The following is a 6,738-nucleotide window of genomic DNA, read 5'->3' as shown; positions in this document are numbered from 1 at the left end:
TGTTTCATGTCAAGCCTTCAGAAAACCATACACCTAGGAACTTCTCGCTGGTGACTTGATCTATTTCTTTGCCCTCACATAAAACATTTGAACTATAGTTACGCGGCTTATTAGGTGGGGCAAAGACAATGTATTTCCTTTTACTAACATTTAGTTGCAGTTTATTCAAACTAGGGTACGCGGACAACTTTCTTAGGTAGTTATTAACCTGGTGTTCAAGCTTTAGAATGAATGTGCCGCTAAAGAATGTGTTAGTGTCATTTGCATACGTTATTAACTTGGGAGAACATAGAATATCAATCAGGTCGTTTATATAAATTATGAACAATAGAGGACCAAGAATTGACCCTTGTGGTACTCCTCTTCTTATGTTTAAGTGGGCGCCCTTTTGTTTATGCAAACATATTGATGGCGGTTTGTTATATAGTCTTTTATTACCTCACGAACCACACCACGTACACCATACTTGCTAAGTTTAGCCGTTAGTACTTCATGACACACCGCATTAAACGCCTTTATAAAGTTTATGAACAAACCTAGTGAGTACAGTCTATGTTCGATGTTTGTGATCAGTTCATGTTTAATATTAGGCGAAGCTGCTTCACAAGATTTATTTTTTTGAAAACCATACTCAGCCTCACTGATCACATCATACTTGTCAAAAAATTTGTACAAGCGTACGTTTATTGCATTCTCAAACATCTTAGATAAAACAGGAAGAACGGATATTGGCCTGTAGTTTGTGAATTGACGTTTATCACCACCCTTGAAAACTGGGCATACTCTCGCTATTTTTAGGCTGTCTGGGAAAATGCCAGTTCCGAACATTCTATTTATTCTATAAACAATCACTGGAGCTATAATATTAGCTACGTATTTTAGCGGAGTTGCCTTGATCTCATCAAAGCCAGCGGCTACGTTATTTCTAATCTGGTTGATTACTTATATTACTTCCTCTGATGTCACTGGGGATAGTGACACGGAGTTTATAAGCCCACACTCTTTTAATGTAACACAGGGAGCTATATTACTATCGTTTTTGTATTCTGCACTGGTGACAAAGTAATCATTCATCTTATTCGCTGTGTCATTGATTTATTTGTGGGGTTTAACGTCCCAAAACCACCATATGATTATGAGAGACGCCGTAGTGGAGGACTCCGGAAATTTTGACCACCTGGGGTTCTTTAATGTGCACCCAAATCTGAGCACACGGGCCTACGACAATTCCGCCTCCATCGCTGCGTCATTATCAGATAATATACCTGCATTAGTATAAAAACATAGCGGTGGTGGCTCTTTTTTCTCTGACATTATATTCTTAACCTCGTCCCACACCTTCCTAGAGTCATTCTTTTCATTTTCGTACATAAATTTTCATAATAAGTTTCCCTCGCACGCTATAAGTCGGTGTTCAACCTATTTCGGTTTTTTTTAACTCTGAAACTCTGACAACGCATAACACACACACACACACACACACACACACACACACACACACACACATATATATATATATATATATATATATATATATATATATATATATATATATATATATATATATATATATATATATATATATATATATATATATATATATATATATATATGTGTGTGTGTGTGTGTGTGTGTGTGTGTGTGTGCAAATCAATGCGGTTATTTTCATATTTTGCGGGCTTTTTCTGGACGCAATTATTACATTGTTGGGTGTTGAAAGTAGCGCAGGCAGATGTTTATTCAAGTTATTTCAATTTGTTCACATCTCCCTCATTGGCATTTTCATAAGTAGGCAAGTACTTTAAGTTACAAATATAATTAGACTATCTAATATTTATTAACGAAAAATTGTAATTTGTAGCGCATACTTCAGTGTACTGCTATCGATATGCACTAGATTTGCTTCGGATAACGCTGTTCCTTCTTTTTTTTAATCGTGTTGTTTGATAGTTGGGACGTCCTGTATAGCTGTTCATCACAAGACATTATATTGTCAGGATAATTTTTCCCTTTTTTTCACCTTTCGCTGTAGAACTTCTAAAGATGGAGTAGCCGAGGTAATCGTAAATTTAACCTCTCCACAGCAAGCCAATCAAAACATGGCTGCACCTGACAACCTTTGCGATGCCTTGACACCAAAATCGGTCTCCCAGCACACCTGGTTGACACAAACAGCTCCGCTCTGTAGTCTGTCCAATGTGCTTCCTCTAATGGGCACTGTATAAGAGCCTTTAAAGATTTCCCCACATTTTCTGATAAAACTTCGTAATAAATCACTGCCATCAACCTTCACTAAATTTCTATTCTAGACTCGAAGGTGATTACCGGTGCGTGCGCATATAGCGTGTTGGTAAAGGCCCCTGGAGGTCAGCACAACGTGTAAGCCAGCAAAAAAAATCTAAAATACCGTCTCACTACAAACAAGCACTGGTACAGTGTCTGTGTCAGAACTATGCAAACTCAAAGCCTTCGAAGTATTTTTACTGGCCTTGAAGCCCAACCCTAATGCTCGAAATTCGTTTCTTTGCTTCTTCGCTGCTGTACCATAAATGATCAGTAAACATTTTTATGTCCGTGACACAGTGGCGTAGTCAACAGCAGGTCTGCCACGTCCATATCCCACCTGAAATCATCTAAATATGACCATTTGAAGGAGGTACCCCTCCCTGAAATCAAATAGGTGTCTCCCCCCCCCCCAAAAAAAAAATTCTGCCTACGCCCTTGCCCTGCCCTAGTGAAGGCCTCTGAAAATTCCTTCCAACTGCAGTTTTTGAACACGCGCCTAAAATAAGTAACATGGGACTTAGCATTTTTGCCTTCATCGAAAACGCGGCCGCCGCGGACGGTATTCAAACCCTTGACCTTCTGATCGGCAAGTCACACTATACACAGGTAAATGTAAAAAAACCTCAGGTGGTAAACAATAGCCAGTACTCACTTCATTATTGTTTCCCTCATAATCATATAGTGAATATTTGATCATGATTATTAGTTGATTTGACTTGATATGATTATGGTGAATGGTCACCACTTACCATGTGGTGACAATACCATGAGAAGTTTTGTATAAGGCATAGCTACAGCAGTATTTCCTTACTTCTCCAGACATGCATCAACTTATTGTTAAAGGTAGAACATTGTCGGATGACATCACTGGCGTATGATTGCAGTTGTGTGTCCGGGTGAAATCACCAACTGGACATACCGCCCATTTGAAGACCACCGCTGTAGCTAAGGAAGCGTCCTTGAAAGTTAAAATATTAGCATTCTTCTACCTCGCATCGCGATGAGCCCAACTGCAGGTCAGCGACCTCTCCCGCTTTTCACCAGTTAAGAAGGCCCTGTGTTTTCTGCAGCGGCTTTATTCGTGCGAAGCTCTTGAGCTCATCTGCCCACCCATTTTTCTGCCTCCAATACGTACAGAAACAAACAAACATAGACACTCGCCCGAGTCGCCTCTCTGACATCCTTGAAACACTTATAACGACTGATGTCGACGCCTTCTTCCGTCGTTTGTGCGAGCGCATTCACTGACAACCTTGCCACAGCGAGGCAGCTCTTGTTTGCAGTTGTTGTTTTTTTATTTATAACATTCCAGAACCGTATACGTATAGAGAGACAAGGAGAGAGTTGCCGCAGTGCATTAGAGAATGAAGTGGTGACAAAAGGTGACTTTAAGCCACGCACCGAAGTCTACCTATAGAAGTCATGGAACACCGAAGCAGAGTTGCAAGCAATCTACTGGCAACATTGCTTGCATTAGCAGCCCCAAGACCATCCAACGCAGGCCTTGGAGAGTAAGCGAATAATCGTCCTTTTTTTTTCATGATGAAAGACCGTAATATATGTACTAACGTAACCAAACTAAACAGGAGTGTTAGTACGCTGAGCGACATAGTGACGTTGTGTGTAAAGATTCGTAACTTATTTTTGAAAGAGAGGATGCCTCCAGTAATGAACCCCATAAAGTTACTGGCAGAAATTCCCGTTGTTAACTAACTACGAAGCAAGCATAGAAAGAAGGCGATGGTTAGCCTTTACTGCCCTAGCAGTGCCCACGCGAAACGCAAGAAATTCGGGTCGTGTCACTCACGATTTTCTTTTCAGCAATGTTATTGCAGAGATTTTATTGATACCAGAGCAAGTTCCAAGCAAGAACATGAGTTTTATTGACGACATGCTGGCCGACTACGATAAACGACTGTGGCCGACGTACGGAACCGGTATGTGTGCTTTGGCTAGGGAAATCTTTCTGCTTTACGAAGTGCTTAGAATTTTCTTTAGGCAGATCTTACTGGACTGTTTAAACATTGATTGATATGTGGGGTTTAGCGTCTCAAAACCACCATATGATTATCAGAGACGCCGTAGTGGAGGGTTCCGGAAATTTCGGCCACCTGGGGTTCTTTACCATGCACCCAAATCTGAGCACACGGGCCTACAGCATTTTCGCCTCCGTCGAAAATGCAGCCGCTGTAGCCGGGATTCAATCCTGCGACCTGCGGGTCAGCAGCCCTTAGCCACTAGACCACCACAGCGGGGCAACTGTTTAAACTTGGCCACACACGCATTTGGACATCACTGTTTTATGCAGGTTTGCTTTTAGCTAATTCCCCAAGTATAAGGTTTTCCAAAACTATGCCTTCCCACGCATCCACTGAAGCACAATTTTCCCGTAATTTTTCAATATGCATGAATCACTACACAATTCTTTGCATCTATCAGCCTGACCTCATAGTTAACAACTGTAACAATGTTCATGCACTTCATTCATATTGTTTTAAACTATAGCTGGTGCCATGATCTGATTATTTGATGCATATAGATTCTTTTACATGAACTTGACGTAAGCTTCGCGAGTCAGAAGTCGAGACGACTGAGAAATACTCGACAGTGTCTATAATTTACATACACTATGACTACAGCGTTACCCGGTGGAGCGAATCGATTCAACACTCACGAGCAGCTTCACCAAAATCGCTTCAGTTCTCGCTTTTCTTCAGCCACTAATATCATCAACGGGGAAACGAGAAAAGTCACGCCTGGTTCACGAGCCTACTCAATCCGACTTAGACAGTTGCATGCGAATGTGGCCAGGGCTCTGGACGTTTTAAGCGTTGTGCGAAACGTTTTCAGCCTGCTGAATATCTGCTAATCTACAACTCATCATAAGTGAGCCCATAATACGTATGGATTCAGTTCCATTACTAAATTCACTTGCCCGTAGCAGCAGCCGCCTTTACAGGAAGCTTCCTGAGTATATTGCACGTGCAGTTACAGTTCTTCGAAATTGTCACGAATTCAGCTGGATTGTCAGAAACGCGCGAAATTCGCGTCGCATAATTTCAAAGCACTGAGCATTACATTCCAAGAAAAAATATGAAGCAATGTGTTGTGTTGTACGAGTTTCAGTATTAAAAGCTCATTAGTGTGTAACTAATTATCTTACTTCTCTTCCAACAATCAGGTTCAGTATTTGCATAAAAATAATCAACTATTTCACCCGAAATGCATGCAGAGTTTCTTTTTTGGTTGTACTGAATGCGAACGCAGCAAAGAAAAACTTTTGACGTAGGTCCTGGAACGCGGCCCGTCGAACAATCGTCCTACATGGCAGTGTATCCAGCAAAGTAATCATCTCCAGTAATATGCAGCAAAATGAAATTAAATGATTAATATTTATCCACTAAGGATGCCTGCAGTAATGTGCACACCTAGTTTCAAGCGATTTGAAGAAGCACACAGTGTGTGACAAGCCATCGAAGTTCGCGTGTACATTTGTGTACACCGTGACTGAAGGGGATATTAAAACGCATCGCTTGGGTTACAGACGAGCCAACGATGGTGGAGGTTGAGATCTGGGTGAACAGTTTCGGCCCCCTCGACAATTCCAACATGGTAGGTAGAGCTCCTCAAGGTACGTATTGCGTAACACGACGTGATCCGTTTACTATCAGAATAATGTTGTAACCACTGAGTTAATTATTAAAACGTCAAGCTATAAGACGCCCGACATCCAAGTATTAAACTCGCATGTCACCATTATGCCACCATTTTCAAGCGACACTTACTGTAGTTGTTTGAGCACACGTTATTTTTTTTTATTTTAAGGAAGCAAACTATTTTTTCAAGTTTACCGTCGACAGCAATCTTTCGATATTTCTAATATGGCAGCCTCTTCATTCAAGTTCCCTGTTAGCGTCAATTGGGAACTTCTAAAGTGATTTTTATTTTTATAGAACACAAAGTTACGTCTCAATGTGACGAAAAATAATGATTTTCTCAAGTTTCTCATGTTTATTGTAAATATGAGAAAATTCAGAGGTCTGAAAGCATATTTAACGCAATATATATCTTTCGTGTAATAAGTATTCATTACTAAGCCAGTCATACATAGCGAATTATGAAACATAGAACGCTGTGGCGAACTTTCTGGAGGTGAATATAGCATAAAAGTTGCGGTAATATTATTCATCTTCGCGCGCCTTACACAAACGCCCTTTTTTAACATGCAAACCAAATGTGGTATTGACAAGAAAAACAGCACTCTCATAATAACTTTTCTGGAAACCAACACTCGGACGACATTTCGGAAATGCGGAGGGTTCCCATGGGACCGAAAACATCTCCAAAATATTTTAGCGATTTAGTATTTTCAGTGGAATAAATCAGTACATCTTTGTATCGAATACAATTGACATTGTCGCTAAGATAGCTGAAACGTATCGCTTGAAATGA

Source organism: Rhipicephalus microplus, chromosome 4 (genome assembly GCF_043290135.1).
Source record: "Rhipicephalus microplus isolate Deutch F79 chromosome 4, USDA_Rmic, whole genome shotgun sequence".
NCBI lineage: Eukaryota > Metazoa > Arthropoda > Arachnida > Ixodida > Ixodidae > Rhipicephalus > Rhipicephalus microplus.
This window is presented reverse-complemented; position numbering follows the sequence as displayed.